Below are 19,771 nucleotides of genomic sequence, written 5' to 3'. Positions count from 1 at the left end.
AGAGTGTTACACCACGAGGAACATTTTTTCGAACTTCAGGATCATTGTTGTAGATTGTGTCATCAGGGCCATAGCAGTTGACCTTTATATCATGAAGAATAGCAGGGTCGTCTTCAGGGGATAGGATTCCATGTGGGACATTTGCACTTATTCTTTTTATCTTCTTTTTTTCTTTCAATGTTTTTAAAAGATTTTCATACCTACAAACAAAAGAAAAAAAAATAAGAAGTAATAATTTATTGGGGTATGGATATTATAAAAATATATATATGATATATATTATTAACATATTATAATAATGATACTTACAATTCCGAAGACTTTAAACTGTTTTCAGCATAGCAAATCATCTTCTGAAATGATGCTCCAAATGTATCTGGAAGTTTTTCTTTCATCTTGTTTTGGTATATGTTATCAAGGGTCATCATTAACATATTTATAGAAAGTGGTGAATCCATAGTTGTTGTAAATGTCAACAATTAAATAATATTAAATAGTTATCACTATGGACATATGCATGCTGCATCAGACCACTTAACACTGAGGTAATAATACTGGGCATAACGCTTTTATATACTTGAAGGCGATTTAACTCACCCCTACCCCTCCTCCTCTTCCTCCTCCTCCTCATCCTCCTACTCCTCAAGTCAGAATTTGAAAAGATAGATATAAAAGAATTCAACTGTCAGTTACAACCCTAGTCCTGTGCTGTATCTAGTGAGTCCACTTTGATAATATTATAATATAATAAGATAATATAATTATATTGACTTAGTTTGGGTAAGGTAGGGTCTTGTTTGGTCTTACTCTAATTATTAGTCCTGCATCACCTTATACTATCTTAGATAAAAATGTTGATTGATCAGTTAAGTTACATATGCCTTAACATATTTATTTTTTTTTTTACATTCACAGATTTGAAATAGATCACCATTATGACTGATATTAACGAGACAACAGCAAATTTTGAAAATGATAAGACTCTGAGTGAACCCAACCCTACAGGCAAAGCAATGAACCCCAATGAAATATGGGAAGCTGAATCTGTAAAGACTGAACCCAACCCTACTAACCCCAATGAAATATGGGAAATTGAATCTGTAAAGATTATGTTAATAAAACTTGAAGAAATACTACTAAATGGGGAATAAAATATGAATTATTCATGAGACAAAATAATGGAGTCAAGCTTGAAAATACCTATCAAGTGATTTTGATGTCGAAGGCCTCATCACAGGAAAAAATTGAAATAGATCATATTAAAGTAGTATTTCAAGATGATGAATTGGTTTTGTTTAATGGGTGTGATGACAACTTAAGTTACCACCTGAAAAAACACAAATATGTTGTGTGTGAGTATACCCTCATCCAATTAACTATCCGTAGTTTTTTTAAATATGAAGAAAAATTACCCACTACTTTGTTCATACGAATTTTTAAAGATGAATGGGCATCCAGCCCAGCGTGGGATACTCCAAACCCACCTTCACGTATCTAGACAGTCTTCACAATACCGACATATGACAAATTGTACTGACACTCACCGGAACTAGTGCCAGCCATACTGACATTATCATCTTACTTTTTAATTATACTACATCTGTTCCCATTCTGGGCTCACTTTTTATTTAGTGAAAAATTACAGTGAAATTAAAAGGTGCCCCCATTCCCCTACCTATGTACACTAGAATAATAAAGGCAAAATTAAAAAAAAATAAAGCAATATATTTTATAATTCATACACACTTTTATTTAGTGAAAATTACAGTGGAATTAAAAATGAAATGAGGCAGCCTTCAACTGTTCGAAAGTTTTTTTTTTTTAAATCAGCAATCTCCTGCCAGAGGTTTGTATTCTTCTTCTTCAGGTCGGTGATGTACCCACGTTAGTCACTATGTCAGTCACTGTGCGGAAGTTTTGAATAACATTGGTTCTTTGGTCCCATTATAAATTAATATGACTTCCAAGTGGTTGCACATATCAATTCCTCAAAAGAAAGGCGGGTTGTTTCAGCCTTCCAACTCTTTAATTTCATTTTTTAAATCATCAATCTCCTGCTTGAGGTCGGTGTAGTTCTGCTTCAGGTAAGTGATTATTTTTAATAACTCTTGCTCTATCATCTTCAATAGTGTGTTGTTCTGATTGATGTCGGTGTTGTTCTGCTTGATGTTGGTGATTATTTTGCTGATTAATTGTAACAACTCTTGGTCTGTCTTCAAAAATATTGTCACATTCTGCTTGATGATGTCGGTGTTGTTCTGCTTGAGGTTGGTGTTGTTCAGCTTGATGTCGTGGATTATTTGTAACAACTCTTTCTCTATATTCAATATTAGTGTCTCCTCTTCCTCTTCCCAGCATAGTTTCAAGGTATTTTTCAGCGTATCTTGTGTCATATTCTCCATCCTGGGGTTCATCTGAGGAGAGAGCATCTCGGACAACTTTTTCTTTGGAAGAGCAGCGAAGCTGGCCATCAGTGGATGTAATATAAGAGTGAGAGTGGTCGGCGGCAACGAATATTTATATATATGGCTCAACTGACACAGTACTGCTCCGGGCAACCAGCTATTACATTACTAGGTGGACTTCGCCACCATGAGTTTGATCACAAGGTTTTCAACACTTTATCTAAAATATCACTTTTAAAAATGTTGACTTCAACCTTCAACGGTCCCAAAATTTTTTATTAAATCAGTATTCTTCTGCTTGAGGTTGGTGGTGTTCATCGTTTTTTCTAATCAATATTCTTTTGATTGAGGTGTATTGATGTTCTCTCTGTGACATCAATAAGCATTGTTTCAATTTTTTTTTTCAGCGCAGCTTCTTTACCTTAACCTGTGGGCGACAGAAAGTTAATGAAATTGGGGAGTATGACTGCTACGGGATGCCCACTCACGGATGCGATCCCACTATTGCTCCACACGGGTGCTTTTGGCTGCTGGGTTGAAGAAGTTATGTAAAAAAGTGAATTTGAATTAAAAATTGCCCAAATACTAGAAAAAGGTGGGGGCCTGGGAGCCTTTTGGAAAAATTTGGGTTGGGGTAGGATAATAAAATAAATTAATTTGTGGAAATAATATAATATATTCAGTATCTCATTCTTTTACCTTTTTTTACCCCAATTATTTATTTAGAGTGACTAACAACTACTACTATTTTCTGATTGAACTGTCCATTCATGCTTATTTTGTAAAAGTATTTTCTTGGGGAAATAAGCCACCACAATGCAGCCAACAACATTCAGAAACCGGTTTCAAGGTTCTGCTATACAGGCATTCCTCATTTTTTTCTCCAGTCTGTGTGATTTTATCCATGATGGCTTCTATCTTCCATTTAGTGTCTGTCACTTCGACATCTCTTTTTGGGAAGTTGCGGAGCTGTGTAGTAGCAAATAACAAAGACATTAATATATTCTCTACCGAATAAATTTTAACAGAGCATAGGAATTCACAGATTAAAAAAAAAAAACTTTTAATCACAAAAAAATAAATAACGTACAACTGAAATTAATCCTCTCATTAGTAAAGTTAATTACAAATACATACCTGTGCCTGTTGTTGTTTCCTGACCGAAGACACGTTCCTCCACATTCTCCTGGTTCTCCCATTCCTCCCCTGACTTGGTGTCATCATCTCCATCTGAAGACCATGGCCATCTGATTTTTCTAGAATCAAGCTGCCTTAGTGCCTTTTCTTTCTTCTTCATCTTTCTCTTTATGGCCTTATTTAGTACCAAGCCCTTTAGTTTGTCAATCAACCGGTCACTTTCGAATGCGTCTGAGGACGACGATAAGGACGACGATGAGGACGACGATAAAGACGATAATGAGGAAGAAGATGAAGAAGATGACCTTGCTTTTACCGTTGATTCAACCAAACAAGACATTTGCTCAAGTAAGACAGATGCAGCTTGACCTCTTTCAGCTTGTTCTTTTGCTTCCCCAGAAGAGTTAGTAGTTATCTCGAAACCCTTCATCAGTTCGGAAACAAGGGGTGGGGGAGGATAGAGGGAGGAAAGAACGAATAACAATAAATTAAAATTACTATTATAATTGTGTTTTACTGTAGTATAATGAATAAAAAATCAATCTCTAAATGTTAATTTACCTGAAAGAGACAAATAATTACAAGTCAATCATTTTACACTATACTCTCTTTATATGTTTCCAAATGGCTTAGGAAGTGGTATATTCTGACTTGTTCCTTCAGCTTCGGCTGTACCTGATCATTGCACACATAAGTAGTTAATGTAGGTACTATAACAATAAGAAATAGAGTGTGTGGTTTTTTTTATGATTTGATTCATAAACTGAACTGGTAAGGAATTGATTATTGAAGCTTGTTGTTATGTAATTCTTGATGGACTAGATGACTGCATATGGATCAATAGTTAAACTGTAATGACGCCCGCCACTACCCTACTGAATGATAAACTGCTTAATTTCAGTAGACTGTACACCTGACACTGGAGCTGGAGAGAGAGCAAGGGTTTGTGACTCTTAAATAGGCAGAAATTCTCCTTTTATACCACTATCCCATCCCCCTCCCTCCACCATAGGTTGCTGAATCAATACAAGTTATTTTCATTAATATTTTCTATATTTTTATTAATATAGGCCGATTACTAAATTCTAATTCTGATTATTTTGTTAGATCATAAACACATAATTTAATGGATAAGTAGTATATAATCAAAGGCTGAATGTTTTCTTAAAATCTTTCTATTCTCTTTCTTCTTTCTCTCTTTTTTTGGAGTTGAGTTAATTTGCCTACTCCCCGACCTGCTACTCCTTTTTTTATTTTTTTATTATTATCCCCCCCCCCCCAAAAAAAAAAGTCCTTTTTATCATCCTTCTTTTCGTCTAGCATTATTACATCCTCTTCTATTTCCTTTTCAACCTCCTTCTTTTCTTCTAGCACTATTGAACTAGTGTCATTTATTGGTTTAATATCCTCATTCTTTACCTTCAACTGATGAACTGGGGTCATTTATTGGATTAATATCAACTTCCTCTTCCAATTGCTTTCCATCTGTTCCTTTCCTATTCATGAACTGTTTTCCTCTTTGATTCTTTTTCAGAGTCAATATTTCATTTTTTCGTCTGTCTTGGGTATTTAATTTTGATCGTTGTTTGGCATCTTTTTGTTTTGTCCCTGAATCTGTTGTTTTATATGTTTTTGATGTTTTTGTTGTTTCCTGTGATGAAACTTTCTGAGAGGAAATTGTTTTTAAAATGATTTCATCGCCGATTACATTTAAATACTTCTTTATTATTTCTGTTTCAATAAACCATTTCTTTTCTTGTTCAATATCATCACTGTTCAATAATATAAGTAATTTTAAATTGTTATCCTTGTTATCAATAGACACTATTTGATTTTTGTAAATTTCATCGTCGTTAATGTTAATTTTTTCTCCAATCAGTGTTAAACCCTTAATATTATATATAATGGGAAAAACAGAAGGGGTTTTAATAGCTTTCTTTATATTTTGGGAGTTTAATAAAGCTGTTTTCATAGTATCGATGTCATATAGGTTTTGTGAAAAATATAGGTTTAATTGAATAGAAGGCATAAGAATTTTATCGTTTATTACCGTAACAAGATTTTTATAGAACTGGGCGCAGAATATAAATTTAGAAATATGATTCGAAAGAGAATAGAATAATTGTTTCATTTAATTTTTGGCAACACTATTCCTACAAAATATTTCTTTTACTTTAATCTGATCGAATGCTAATAACAAATACTTTTTTCGGCACTTCTCTGATAGGTAAGCATCGAGTTCATTAATAATAGTTCTGATAATAGAAGTGAACTTTTCTACTAGAGTTTCATCATAGTCTGAAGAAACGTCAATTGTATTAATCATCGACAAATGTATTTTCGATTCTTTTAATTCAGAAGCCATGACTAACATTTTAGAATTCATTTCTTTATTTGTTTGTTTTAATATCGAATTTTCTGATTCCTGCATTTGTTGAATGGCTAATATTTTAGAAGTATCACCATATGATTTGTGAATCACTTGCAAGATAATTACATAAAAGTGTTTTATATTTCGTATGCTAAAATCTTTTTTAAGTTCGTTCTGATAAATTGTATATATAATTGTAATAAAAGTATATACCTTTATAACTTTTTTTTTTTTTTTTTTTTTTTTTTTTTTTTTTTTTTTTTAGATATATACAAGAGTTGTTACATTCTTGTACAGCCACTAGTACGCGTAGCGTTTCGGGCAAGACCTTATTCCTATGGTCCCTGGAATACGATCCCCTGCCGCGAAGAATCGTTTTTTCATCCAAGTACACATTTTACTGTTGCGTTAAACAGAGGCTACAGTTAAGGAATTGCGCCCAGTAAATCCTCCCCGGCCAGGATACGAACCCATGACATAGCGCTCGCGGAACGCCAGGCGAGTGTCTTACCACTACACCACGGAGACTGCTTCAAAACTTCATAATTTGTTTCTTTTGTATATTTGTATAAATCCGCAAGTTGTTCTATTATCTTTTCTTTAACTAAATCCATAGATGCAAGTTCATCTACTAACATTTTAGCCAAATAATTTGGTTCTTGTAATTGACGCTTTAAAACAACATTTAAATCAACATAAGGCATTAATTCTTTTTTGTGTTTTTCTACTATTTCATCAGTAATATTCGTTTTGAAACTATTTAGTATATGATTAAATAACCCTCTTTCTTCCTCGTTAGTAAATAATATATTTGCTATATTTTCCGGTTGTAGATCATTATTATTATAATTACTATTGTTAATAATGTCATTTAACTTAGCCATTCTATTTGTGTGTTCTTGTTGAATATAATTCTTGTGTTCTGTATTAAAATGATCAATAATCTTTATTATTATTTCTTCAATTAGTTAATTTTTTTCACTTGAATAACTATTATTTATAAACAATATATTTGAAAAACATTCAGTTATATCATCATTTGATAATATAGATTTTTTAAAAAAATTATTATATAATGTATTATTAGAATTATTTATTGTGTTTATATTCGCCAAGAATTCCTTATATTTATTTAGCATTTGGTCCTGAAGTTGTTTATAAGTTTCTTCTTCTTGTCGATGTTTCTCAAGTTCTTTTGTTTTGAGTGATAATAACTCCTCATATTGCCGTTGATGGGCTTGTTTTTGGTCCTCAAGTTGTTTCATATAGGTTTTTTCTAGTTCATGTTTTTCGTAGTTACATTTCTCAAGTTCATTTTTGTAAGTTTCTTCTAGTTGATGTTTTTCATTAAGCCACTTTAGATTAAAAAATTCTATTTGTTTTTGTTTTTCATTTATTTCTCGTTTACAAGTTTCAGTTATATCAATTTTTATTTTTTTATCACTTTCACAATCGTTTAAAGAACTCTTTAACTCGGTAATATATCTATAACTTTGAGTTAATTCTTCATTTATTCTATTTATTTCTTGTTTTCGTTCAGATAATTGTGTGGTACATAGTTGTAGGTTTTTATTGAGTTCAACGTTTTTAGATTTTATTTCAGTATTATTTGAATTAATTAGAATATTTAACTGTTTAATTTGATTATCTAATTCTGTTATTTGTTTGTCTTTTTCAGTTAGTTGTTTATCTTTTTCTATATTTCTATTATCTAATTCTTTTATTTGTTTGTCTTTTTCCTTAATTTTATCTTCACATTCATTTAATTGATCTAAATTAAATATTTGGGTTTTCAATTCTTCTTCATATTTATTGTTTTCAATTTCTAAATTGTTTATTATATTTTTTTGTTTTTTTATTTCAGTTGTAAACTTGTCAATTTGTTTATTTAAATTGAGTATTTCGCGTTCTTTTTCTGCTATCGCAGTCTCTAGGAATTTTTTTTCCATATTACACTCATCATATTGTTTATTTAATAAAGCTATGGTTTCCTTTTGTTGATATTGACTTTTAATAAGAGGATATGTTTTAGTTATTAATTTTATGTATCGATCAGATAGATCAAATAAATGAAACAATTTATTTAGTAATATGATTGTTCTTGTTTCATCATCATCTTTAGCAGAAACATTGTTTAAATAAGTTTTTATATTTATACGTTCTCTTAAACCTGAGGTCCCATCCTCAGGGAAATGTACCATACTCAAGATTGTTTTAACAATTTCACTCATTTTTTATGGGGTGAGAAAAAAATACCTATTTTAAAGTCCAATGTTAATTTTATCTTATTGAAATGAAATGAAACGCACATTATTTTGAATAGGACATTCAATGTTGACTTTTCAGCATTCAAAATAATTATTTCTTGCATTGAATACAGGATACCATAATTTTACATTCTCTCGAATATTACGTTTCTGGACTCATAATCGGAAACCATATCAGGGAGGAGTCCTGATCTTCCTCCTGTTTCTTGTTCTTCTTCCGAGATTTCCACATAGATATTAAATTTAATGCTAGCAAAGGTTTCTGAGGAATTAATGTTCTTAGCCACCATATTACATTCCACCTCATTATTACCATCTTGAAGTTCAAGTTTCATTACCACAAATGGTGGTTATGAATTTTCTTTAATTGGAAAATCATACTTAGAGAATCCCTGAATAAATATATCTTGACTTGCCGCATGCGTACATGATATCCACAATTTGTCCATGTCGAATTTTTTTCTTTTATTATGTGATTTGGTCCGTACTGCATTTATATGGTTTTGTAATTTAACATCTTGTATTTCACTTTGATCTGTATAAACATTAGGTTTCAAATCATTAATATTCCAAGGAAATATTAAAATAATTGGATTTTTGGTATAATATCCCTTGTCGTAACTAGAATTTTGCCATACATAATTTGTGTTATTTGAGACAATATTATTATCTAAATATCTGTGGATTTTATTGTAATTTAAACGGAAGTTATTAAAAGGCTTAATGATTGTATTCTCACTTTCGATTCTATTCTTAGGATTATACGAAATTGGTGGTTTAGGAATAATTACGAGACCTTTATAGGTATTTATATCTCTGATAAACGGGGAAAATAATGATTCCAACTTTGAGATGATTATATTAGATTCCTCAGAGGACTCTTTTGTTGTTGTTGAACTGATGGTGGATGGTAATGTTGTTTCTTGAAGTACTTCAGAGGACGTTGTTGTTGTTGAACTGATGGTGGATGGTAATGTTGTTTCTTGTAGTACTTCAGAGGACGTTGTTGTTGTTGTTGTTGTTGTTGGACTGATGGTGGTTTGTAATGTTTCAGAGAATTTTGTTGTTGTTGGACTGATGGTGGTTTGTAATGTTTCAGAGAATTTTGTTGTTGTTGGACTGATGGTGGATTGTAATGTTGTTTCATGAATCGGATCATGTCTGATAGCCTTACTGACTTTGATACGTTTTCCGCGTAAATAAATAATTATTATAACGACTATAATTAGGATTATAGCAACTAAAATTCTTATTAACCCCATTGCTACTTTTTTCTTTTTTCCTATTGTTTTTTAGCTATAATAAATTCATAAAATTTTTTATTTTGACAGAATATCAAACATATGCTGGTTTGAACCCCCAAAAGCATTGATGAACGGTTATACTTATAATTTTGGAACAATAAGTTTTACAATTAGACCAGCAGGTATTGTTATTATAAACAACGCTATGAACAATAAACTAAACTATATCATCTGATAATATTAAACTATACTTATATACATTTGTTTCTTTAAAAAAATAGAGGTTTAATAATAATGGAAATTTGTTTTTTATTAGCTTTTAATTATATACAAACTTTTTCTGAATCGAATGGATATGTCCATAAACGATATATCCTATACGAAGCCTCTGCTTCAGTAGTAAATATGGCTAATGGTTATTGTTATGTAGATAAATCGGTCTTTCATTTCCCCTTCAAATGCATTAATAAGTATCTAGATATAAATACAAAAACGAACAAAGATGAAATAACAGATGAAGAATTAAACCAAAATCAAGAAGAATTAAATAACTTAAGCGAATGTCTAGAAACTCTGGTGTCAGAATATGATATAAAATATGTCTGGGTCTATGGAAATAATCAATTCTTATTCCAATTACCTGTTTTACAAAATCTGGCAGTCTTCGATATCCAAAATAAGAACATCCACACATTTAGAGACAAAATAACAATAAATAAATCTTTTAATGAATCTCGAAATGTATTATACCGTCGGGGTAATATTTATACATTTCCACCAGTTTTACATAGTATTACAAATCTTTGTCATTTACTCGCCCAAAATTTGATTAATGGATACCATGATTCCACAAAGAGTATTACCTTCTATACCACAAATAAAAACAGCAATAATGATCTACAGTGTAATTTTCATTTAGAAGGTGAGAGTAGTTCAACTTGTGCTTGTCTGTTGAATGAAATAAACCGCCTTACTCTTATGTTCATATCGGCTAGTCAAGAGCTATATACGACAGAATATAAAGATTACATTAATAGTAATCATAGGGATAAGGAACGAATGTGCCAATATATGGCTGAACGTGAAGTCCAATACAAACTGCAAGCGCTGTTGCTCAGTATGGTTTGGCCCGAGAAAATACATTGGCAATGTAGGAGAAACATAAATGGAATGGATGTAGGCGTAACAATTCTAAACTATCTTGTTAAAAATAAATATAACTGGATTCAATGGGAGGTTAGGAATTTTAACAAACACATAATGAAGCAAACAAGGGTGAATCATCAAGATTCATATATCATAGCAAATATTCTGATCTTTTTAGGGTATGAAGAAACACATAATATATGTAAACTACCATAACAACAATCCTAAAACATTTCATGCTAAGAAGATAATAAAACTAAATTATTTTCAAATGCATGACTTAGGAAAGAACCTGGGACATTGTTTAGCTTAACAATATGAAAGATGCAAGAATAAGGATTTTTTTTTTTCAATGGTCACAAAGGGTAGACATGTTTCATTCCATATTAATTCCACTGTAATTTTCATTAAATAAAAGTGTGCATGTTTTTATTTTTTTAAATTTTGCCTTGGTAATTATTATTCAGTGTATTCAGTGTAGGTTATCGAAAGGGCAGGACTGTATGGGACATATGTTGTTTTCGTTGTGTTTGTGAATTGCCTAGATAAGCTAGATAGTAATAAGTACCACATAAAAGTCCCGGTTCTGACTAATAGCTGGTTGCCAGAAGCACTGTGTTAGCTGAGCCACATATATAAATATCCGTGGCCACTCTCACTACATTCACTAACGGACGGCCATCCAGCCAGCCCACCACACACGCTTTGCTGCCCTTCCAAGAAAAAGTTGTACGAAGATGCTTTCCCAGATTAACCCTAGGCAGAGACAAGCTGAGTTGATTAAAAAATTGAAAAGAATGGAAACACACTTGAAGAAGAAAAAGAAAGAGTTGATTTACCTCAAGAATGAGAATAAGATGTTAACACAGAAGAATGTTGTTATCTACCAGAAGTTTCCACCAACCAACAAGAGAGTGAACTAGAAAATAGAATATATAAGGGAGGAAGAAAAAGAAAGAGTTGATTTACCTCAAGAACGAGAATAAGATGTTAACACAGAAGAATGAAGTTTCCACCAACCAACAAGAGAGTGAACTAGTACCTCAAGAACGAGCGTAAGATGTTAACACAGAAGATGCCACCAACCAACAAGAGAGTGAACTAGAAAATAGAATATCCACTATTATTAAAGTGTTTATAATAATAATAATAATAATAATAATAATAATAATAATAATAATAATAATTTTTATTTGGGGGAACATTGTTGAAAAACAGCACAAATACAATTACAAATTATTACAGAAAATTACATTAAAACAGCGTTGATTTGAAAAACAAAAAAACAAAAAAAACAAAAAACATACATGGGTTGACAATAGAGGGGTAAGGTAGGTTACAGGGAATAGCTTCGTTTTTAACTTAAACTGGTTGAGAGAGGTACTGTCTTTAACATGGTTGGGAAGGTCATTCCACATTCTGGGCCCCTTGATTTGTAGAGCATTTCTGGTTTGATTAAGTCGTACTCTAGGAATATCAAAACTGTATTTATTTCTGGTGTGGTGCTCATGGGTTCTGTTACAACCTTCTATGAAGCTTTTGAGATCAGGATTGGCATTACAGTTTAGCGTTTTATATATGTATAATACACATGAGAGAATATGCAGTGACTTAATGTCTAACATATTCAGGGATTTGAGTAAGGGTACCGAGTGATGTCTGGGGCCAGAATTGGATATTGTCCTAATAGCAGCTTTGTGTTGAGTAATTAGAGGACGTAAGTGATTTTGGGTAGTAGAGTCCCAAGCACAAATACCATAGTTGAGATATGGATAGATAAGGGAGTAATAGAGAGTCACCAGGGCAGGGCGTGGTACATAATATCTGATGTTAGAAAGAATGTCCACAGTTTTTGAAACTTTTTTTGATATGTTTAGAATGTGTCCCTGGAAATTCAGCTTGTGGTCAATGAGAATGCCAAGGAATTTGCCATCTAATTTGTTAGAAATTGGGGTATTGTTTATTTTGAGATTTATTTGATTAGAGAATTTATTGCCAAACAGAATATAGAAAGTTTTGTCAATGTTAAGGGTGAGTTTGTTGGCAGTTAGCCACAGATGGACTTTATTTAGCTCAGTATTTACTGTGGCATTTAGAGCAAGGGGATCAGGCCAAGTATGCTGCCCTGGGGAACACCAATGTTGATGGGTAGGGTGGGAGAAATTGTATTATTCACAGAAACACATTGGAGCCTGTCAGTAAGGTAGGATTTGAGGTATTGTAGGGAGTGTCCTCTGACACCATAATGATGTAATTTAAGAAGAAGGTTTTGGTGGTTGACAGTATCGAAAGCTTTACGCAGGTCCACAAATAACCCAACAGGGAACTCATTTTTATCAAGAGCTGTATGAATCGAGTTAAGCATACTAATAAGTGCATCGTTAGTGCTTTTTTGGGGCCTGAAGCCAAAAATTTTTGACAAGTTTGGCAGGATTGATATAGGTCTGTAGTTGTTAACATCTGTGAGATCACCACATTTGTGGACAGGCGTTACTCTCGCTTTTTTTAGAATATCTGGAAAGGTTTGGAGTTCAAGTGACTTGGGCAGTTCCCTGTAAGATAGTCCTTAATGTCAGTACTGGAAGATGGAATATCATTAGCAAGGGATGAACCAATGGAAGAGAAGAACCTATTGAACTCAATAGCAGAATCAGAGGCTGAAAGCTGAGTGTGTGTGTGTGTGCCAGATTTAACCTTGTTTGTGTTAATATGCTATAAAATTTGTGTGAAGATGCTCTGGGAAAATGAAGGAAATCAACTATTCCAATAAATATATTTTTCTAACTACATACATAAATACAATAATTATATTATAAAAAAAAAACAGTACCACCCAATTTAATATCATAAAATTGTGTAGTGAGTACAATAGGGCATGAATGATAGATACTACTACTAACCTTAAATATGGCACGAGCCAAGTTTAATTAATAAAGCTTAGGTAGGGGAAAATCAACAGAGGTGGTCACAGCAATAATAACAATTGAGTTGGCCCACCCACATCGGGTGGCCCTGGATGAATTATTAAATAATTAATCATCAGTAGGGGGCCATTTCTTGATATATATTTAGTAAAAATGTAAGGTCCTCAATGAAAGCATTATCTAATTGAGACTTACTAATAGACTCTTGGTAGAAGATAGCATCTGCTATGTCTTCATGCCTGCAAAAATAGGCTGCTGAGTGCAAATGATGAGGATAATTTGAAGAATAATGACGTGCTAAATGTAAGTGTTGATTATACCTTTTACTGGGTATCAGGTAAAAAGGACAATTTCGACATTGACAAGCATTACCCAACAGCCCTACATTTGGTCGGTATTTCTTATACACTTCTTCAAAAGTATCATTTGTTACCTGAACTCCTCGTCCAGAAGCCTCTATTAGGATTTGTGACCTTGTCATGGGGCGCACAATTTCTCTGTGTGTTGATAAATATTCCTGCAACCACAAATCCTTTTTATGTTGAACAATTATATTTTCAAACTCCTTGTAAATATTGAGACAATTCTCCTGGTGAACCCGCTGAGTCACTAAAGCTTGGACGTTATCACTAACATTTGAAGTTAGCCGTTCACGAGAGTCTCTATACTGTAGGGCATGTGCAGTATAAATAAACACGTTGTGTTCATTAAACATATTGTCAATAACGTCTTCCTTTAGACCAACTTCTTTAGCAAAAATTCGCAGTGAAAACCAAGATATATCTCCAGCCAGAAAAACATCCCGTAGCTTCTCTACCTTTTTCATATCCACAGCTATGGGGATCTGTTTTAACTTTTCCTTAATATTTTGCATGTCCTTGTCTTTAAAATGTTTTCTGGCTGTCTTCTCAACCTCTTCTAAGGTATAAAAATCCTTAAGGGTTAGGTTTTCTGAGGTCGCAATGTAGTTCTTCACCCATTCTTCTTTAAGCTTTTCATCAACAAGTGTTTTGGCAAAGAAATCAGTGAAGGGTGTGGAATTCTTTTCCTGTTTCTTATATTTAGAAAGGCAACGACCAATGTATTCTAAGAGAATCATCCTCACAACTTTGATAACAACTTTATCCTCTAGAGGAGTCTCATCACTTCGTTGATGTAAGTAAAGTATAAACATAGGTTTAATTAGTGACTCACATTTTATGGGTTTTTCCCCCAAATTTCTTTCAAAACTCTCTGTCATGAGTGCTTGGGCCGTGTCATTGATAAGCACTTGCCAATATTTCTTAAAACTTGGTCGGTGGAGATACCCCGATGTTGCTGTTGCTTCTATGTGTGCAATACGCAATCGCACAAACTCGGGCCTAGGCTGAGTTGGGTTTTCAAACAGAATCCTCATCCAGGTCACTCCTAAAGCTGCCATGTGAATGTCAAAATCAATAATGTATGGATTTTTTGTGATTGCATAAGTCGCACACATCGCGTAGAGTCTTGTACCCATTAATGGGGCCATAATTTGGGAAGCATCTTGAGAAAAGATCGGGATTATGGCATTTAAGTTATTATCAGATACCAACTCCACTACTTTGCTCTTTTCTATGGCAACCTGGCTCATGATAGTATATGGCCATTTCAGTATACTTCTAACACTATATGACCATGGATTGATTGTTACAGAGTTACTATGTGGAGCATACACGGGAATGCCAGAGATCGTAAACAGTTTTAAAAACTCATATTTATTATTACTATTCAACATCGTGGGGAAATCTCGATCTTGCAAGTCAGATATAGTGGAGGTCATTGTTACTTGACAATAATCATCTGGATCATTTTTTATGCGCATTATCAACTTTTTTTGTTCTTCATAAATCTCCATGAACATTTTACAATCATTTCTATAATCTTCATCTGAATGACCTTTCATCTGAAGACATTTAGTTTCATATTTTCCACCTCTTACTGTTGTACTCAGAATAGTTTCAGCCAGATCTTTTTCATTTTGGAATTTTTCAGTGGTTAATATTACTCTTATTTTATTAAGCAAGGATCTTAACTCTAATTCATATTTTTTAAATTCTTTTTGTTCTAACCGATCTCGAATAGATCTACTACTGAGTTCCTCACTAGCTTGAATTGATTTCAAAATTCTTTCCATTAAAGGTAATACATCTGAAGGAACTGGTTCTTTCTTATTATTAATTTGAATAATAACCGAATTCCATTGTCGAAATACTTCATTCAACTCAAATAATGATATACGACGAAACTGGGGTGAAATGTGACATCCATTATTACCATATATTAATCTAAGTTGTTTCACTTGTTCTTGTTCACAGGGAAAATATACCCACTCATTCAGGTAGAATTTGTCCTTGGCTATACCCCCTGGCAGTAAGAAACCTTTCACTGACAACTTCAGGATCGGTGAAGTTCCATCAGATATGTATACACCAATTTTCTTCATCTCTTCCTCTAATTCATCTGACGTTTTCGCCCAGAAAAGTGAAGGCATATTGGTACTACCATTGTGCAAACGCGACCTTATATCCAGACTATACTGAACGGGAAAGTCACATCCCACACCTAACACAAAAACCTCACAAATCTTATTCTCAACCTCATTCATTTTGTCAATAACATGACTTGGCTGAATCAATGTTGTATTATGATGGCCGTCAGTAATAAGAAACACTTTGATATACCTCTCCTTACATTGGTAAACCTCATGTACAATAGTTTGTAGGGCACCAGTCAAATCTGTTTGACCATTAGCAAAATCACTATTTATTAGGTTTGTTTCTGATCGTTTTAATTCAACTTTACTGCCAAACACGAACAGATTCGTTCTCCCTACCAAATGAGGTGCCACATATTCGTTCCACCCTGTCATTACACCATTCCAGTAAATGAACATGGATCCTGACACATCTGCCATGAGAATATTGTAGGTACTTGCTTGATGAGACACATTATTCTTTGGATCCGCTCCCGTTAATAATAAATCTGGTACTTTATCTGGCATCTGGAACACTATGTGAGTCTTCTCTTCACCTTCGACATTCTTCTCTTTAATAATACAGAGTTCCATTTCCAATATCCCAAAATCATTCGTCTCTTGTTCATCATCTTCCTCTATTATAACCATTTCAGGCGGGAGGGGGGGCAACATTAACTGCTGTGTAGATTGTTCTAAAAAAAAAAAAAAAAAAAAAAAAAAAAAAAAAAAAAAAATAAACATATATTAAAATAAGAAAAAAAAAGGTATATTGTAAAAAATGTATATAAACATCTATATATTCGTATTATTACCTACCATCCATTGTTTCCTCTTCTAAAAAGGGACTTGGAGTTCTAGATTTGGGGTTCGTTTCAGCTTTCTCCAAGTAATTTCCCATTATGTCAGTTTGTCTTTAAGGAGAGGATGCGGAGGGCATCCTGACTGCTAATAAACTGAAGGCTCAGATGATATTCAACTCCTTTTATATAATCATACAACATGCACTTCACTTCTGTTTCATTGTCACTGATGTATCCAAGATGGACTGTATAGTAGGCATAATGTATTGTAAGATTTTTCTAAGGTACCTGATGTTTGAACACATATGATGTTTAAATATTTTTTTTTATGAAGAAGGTTTGAATCTTTTTCTTATTGGATTATCATCATTGTCTTCAACATTTTCCATTAATTCTTCATCATGTTCTTTTAAATTAAAGAATTGATTGGCATCGTATTCTGCCTGAACCTTACCCTGATTATTAATAAATTCTATTATACCACACATAATTAAACTTATTCCAGTTTGAACCAAGGCATGTATTATTATTGTACTAGAAGAAGTTGGTTGATAGTGTTTCATATCTTTCATGTCTAATGAAAGAAGCATTAATAATTTGTCAACATGTTCATTCTTGTTATTTTCAATGCGTTGTAAACTAATTATAATCTGCTTAAAAATCAGGTTTATTGACGATAAATACTGAGGATATTTCTGGAGAGCAATGTCTTTAATTTGTTCAGAAACATTTTTAAATAATTGAAAGAAGTCTTTAACATAAGAGTGATCTGATAATATATTTTGTACCAAAGTTATCATATTTATAATATTTTTCAATTCTTCATCGTCCATATCCTCTAGATTTTGATTACCAAATTCATAAATAAATTTAGACATTTCATCATCATTGTTTTTAGGAGAACATTTTTGTTGAATGTATATTTTCAATAGATATCGTCGTAATTCTTTATTATTCTTTTTCACTTTATAATCAAATACATGACTATATAAACTACCTCTATCTTTTTTGGGGAAATGTGGTCTAGGAGATGGCAAATCTGTTAGTTCTGGTTGTTTTTGTTGTTCTAGTTTTGATTCTGGTTCCATTTTAGGTTTAGGTCTTGGTTCAAGTTCAAGTATGGGTTCAGGTTCAAGTATGGGTTCGGGTTCAAGTTCAAGTATGGGTTCAGGTTCAAGTATGGGTTCAGGTTCAAGTATGGGTTCGGGTTCGGGTTGTAAAGAAATTTGTGAAAATAAAGGTAATGACGATATTGAATCTGAAGATAGTATTCTTGAGTAATCATCAGATGATGTAGGTAAATATAAATTACTATTAATAATAGATTCCATTTTTATTTACTAAGGTAATAAATGTACATTATATATTTCATCAAACCCCAAAAATATCATAATATTTTGAATGAAATTAGAATCTCGATGGTTGATTGATTTTTCCGTCATAATAAGCTTAGAAAATTGACTAGTTTGCCATTTAATTAATTTATATTTATCTATATTTTTCCTTGGATAATCTATTAGTTTTACTGACACATAAATCCCATTTTCATTTCTATAACAGTCCCAATGAAATTTTTCGGGATAAATCATACTGAGTAGTAGCGTTTGTAGTTTGAATTCAACTTCACGTCCAGCCATGAATTGACAGAAGCGTTCATTGTGATTTGGATTGCATTTAATATATTCTTTGTATTCGGTTAAATATAGATCTTGACTGGCGGATAAAAACATGAGAATGAGGCGATTTATTTCATTTAATAAACATGCACACGTTGAATTGCTCTTGGTGGCTTTGAAATGTAAAGAACAATGTAAATGTCTACAATCTGGGTTCTTTTTACTATCTGCATAAAAATTAATAGTCTTCAAAGAATCTTGATATCCTCTAATTAGATTTTTGGAGAGCATTTGACAAAGATTAGTTATACTATGTGAAGGTGGTGGAAAATTATTACGTTTATTATAAACTTGTATAGGTCTTGGTATGGAATACTCATCTAATTTAATTTCTTCTCCAAATTTATAGATAGTTGAACTCCTTATATTAAAGACAGTAAGATACTGCAATACCGGTAATTTAAAAAGGATTTGATTAATTCCATAAACCCAAGCATATTTTACATTAAACTTGGTTACTAACAATTCTAGGCACTTATTCAAATCATCATCGTCATCATCACTAATCATTTCATCTTCATCTGCCTTTAAATGTAGAGATGTATAAATATTTTTAAGAGGGAAATGAAAAGCTGATTTATCTACATTACAAAAACCATTAGACATATTTACTACTAAAACAGAAGCTTCATAAAGAATATGATTTTTATAAAGACGGGATTATAGTAACTATCATTTGGTTCATAAGATGTTTTTTGAATGTAGTTGAAAGCTAACAATAAACAATTATTGTCCATTTTTTATATATATATATATATTATAAATGTTAGAAGATTGCATGTTATATATAGTATAATATATATTTAATTATTTATTTACATATTTTTTTTATTTATATATAAACGATTCGATTATTATTATTATTATTATCATCATTATTATTATTATTAATATTATTAATATTATTAACTGCAGCATTAGTCGTAGCAGTATCGATAGTAATAGTTGTACCAATATTATCAATAGGGTTATTTAGTAATTGTATTAGTAAGTATATTATTATTATTATTATTATTAGATATTGATAGAGAATTATTATTTATGGTTGGTGAAGCTTCTTTAGATGCCAATGGGTAAGTGTGATCTTCCAAATTAGAGATTGTATTTACATTCATATGACGATAACGGTGTCGTAGGGCCATTCGTGCATTGCTACCCCAGTGAATACTTTCATCATTTGTAAGCAATTGGTTAACTTCACCAACGCCACCCTCACCACTAAATTCTTCATCTTCTTCATTTCCACCTTCCATTATTATTTCACCTTGATTAATATAACTTTTTAAAAATTCCTTAACGTTTGA

The sequence above is a fragment of the Procambarus clarkii genome, unplaced genomic scaffold (assembly GCF_040958095.1).
Source record: "Procambarus clarkii isolate CNS0578487 unplaced genomic scaffold, FALCON_Pclarkii_2.0 HiC_scaffold_96, whole genome shotgun sequence".
NCBI lineage: Eukaryota > Metazoa > Arthropoda > Malacostraca > Decapoda > Cambaridae > Procambarus > Procambarus clarkii.
The sequence above is the reverse complement of the archived record's forward strand: the minus strand, read 5'-3'. Positions refer to the sequence as shown.